We start from the raw sequence: 2,500 nt of genomic DNA on the forward strand, positions 1-2,500 counted from the left end.
TAGACGTTTCGCCATCCAGTGGCTTTATCAATACAAATTCTAGGACATAAGTTATGTTATTCCTTTCTTATGTTCTTATGTTCTTATAAATGCAAGGTTCTGAAGCTCGGGAGTGTCCATAACCCTAGCACTCATAAGTTAAATAATGTAGAACGTAGCCATACAAATTCTAGGACATAAGTTATGTCCTAGAATTTGTATTGATAAAGCCACTGGATGGCGAAACGTCTACAATAAAGATACCCAGATGTTGCACATGTGTCTTAATTTCATCTTGTCGGTAATATATACCATTCTTACATAATAGATATTACCGTGTTGCCGTGCCAATAAACAGTGTGATTGAAAGAGTGAATGAAGAACACAGCTGTTGAAGTGTTAGAATAGGGCCCGGAAAATTAATGACGAGAAATGTTTAGAATGTACCACCAGACAAGCCTGTCCGGGCTGCGAGAGTAGAACTCTTGAAAGTCGTCAGAGTTATATCAAAAGTATATCTAGGAGTTATGCTGGAATGAAAACAATAGCGGCAGGCTAATTGGAGCCTCAGGTACCAAGTCCAACCAAGCTCTTCCAGCAGCAACTAGCACTGTATCGTCTTTTGTATTTGTAAGAATACAAGGTCTCAAACTAAAACAATGAATTACCTTATATCAGTAGTCTCCTTGCTGAGTCAAGTGCAGTGTTTGTAGTTTTCACGGAGACTAACGTAAAAGACTATTTTAACAACCACCTATGAATTCCTAGATACAACTTATTTAGACGCGACCGGGAAAACAGGCGTTAAAGTGGAGAAAATTGAAAACCAGAATCTAGTTGTTGTGCCTTGTGTATAGAAAAGTGGATACAGTTTCGCAGCAGGTCAAAGACCAACTATTGGAAATCGGACTGCCTTGAAAGCCAATCAAACCCGACTCGAGATATCTTGTTGCTTGGTGACGTTAATTTGTGACTGAAGCTAATGTGAATGAACAGAGTAACACACAAAAATCATTAAACCTCTACGGTAGCTATAGTTACAGCTACAACAAGGAAAATGATTGGTTGAATAACTCGAAAATTCAAGACAAGTGGTGCTGAGCCAGTGATAACTCATGAAGTGACTTGTTCTCTCCAGGTTAGAATACTGCTGTATACTCACGACCCTCTTTAAGACAGGCGAGAATGGTGAGTTAGACAACATACCGACAACTTTCACTGCCCGTGTACGTTCAGACATCTGAACTACTGGAAACAATTGAAGTCTGTTGAACTATACTGCTTGGAAAGCATCCTTCAGGTATGCCCCATCCTACCTTTCTCTATCCTTGCCCTTCTCCCCGATACCTGTATTCGCGAGTATCATGATGCCACACACGCAATAGCTGCCATAAATGGCCGCTGCTGTGTCTTCAGTGAGAAAAGAGCTTCGTTCGGCTGAAAATTTGCATTTTTAACCTTTTGTCAAAGTAGAATGATGGAGCTATAAAGATGTAACTTCCTTCTTTGCCTTTGTGAAGAAAATGAGCTTATCTATACGTAGTTTATTTCTTGTCATGGGTTTTAGGAAAGAAAATGAGGTTATCTCCATCAGTGTTCTTCATACTTTTTTGTTCACCTCCTACCACTCAGCGCACTAATATCACGTACCTTCACTACTTTATTACTACGACCCAGTGTAATAATATCACCTGCTTTCATTACTTTATTACTACGACCCAGTGTAATAATACGTATCACCTACCTTCACTACTTTATTATTACGACCCAGTGTAATAATATCACCTCTCACTACTTTATTCCCACTATCCAGTGTAGTAATATCACATCCACTGTATTACCACGATATATTATATTATTCCATTGACTAGTATACTCTGATACATAAAAAAAAAAACAGCAAGTAAGCTAATTTAAAGCTTTCACTTCTCTGAGTTACGTCATAATGTACTTATTCAAGGGGACCATTCTATTATTTAAATATGCAACAAATAAAAATGGTATATCGCTTTGAAATTGACCTTTTTAGGGCGACTGGTGGTCCTGCCTATTTCTTGCCCCTCAGTTAAAAGATTCCCTGCCAAGCATACCTGGAGGTTATTCCGGGGATCAACGCCCCCGCGGCCCGGTCCATGACCAGGCCTCCCGATGGATCAGGGCCTGATCAACTAGGCTATTACTGCTGGCCGCACGCAGTCCGACGTACGAGCCACAGCCCGGCTGATCCGGCACTGACTTTAGGTATCTGTCCAGCTCTCTCTTGAAGGCAGCCAGGGGTTTATTGGCAATTCCCCTAATGCTTGATGGGAGGCTGTTGAACAGTTTTGGGCCCCGGACACTTATGGTGTTTTCTCTTAGTGTACCAATGGCGCCCCTACTTTTTATTGGCGGCATTTTGCATCGCCTGCCCAGTCTTTTACTTTCGTAGGGAGTGATTTCTGTGTGCAGATTTGCATAGATCAGTAGGCCTGCTGCAATGCTTTGCCATTCATGTATTCTTAGTTTCTTGTAGGCTTGTTCC

General features: G+C 41.1%; 1 protein-coding gene across 3 annotated transcripts in view; it reads left to right on the plus strand.

Moving 5' to 3' along the window:
* Window positions 1-2,500, plus strand: part of aPKC (protein kinase C iota type) — a 525,119-nt gene that overhangs the window by 122,390 nt on the left and 400,229 nt on the right. The window lies entirely within an intron of this gene.

This window comes from Cherax quadricarinatus, chromosome 53 (assembly GCF_038502225.1).
Source record: "Cherax quadricarinatus isolate ZL_2023a chromosome 53, ASM3850222v1, whole genome shotgun sequence".
Lineage (NCBI taxonomy): Eukaryota > Metazoa > Arthropoda > Malacostraca > Decapoda > Parastacidae > Cherax > Cherax quadricarinatus.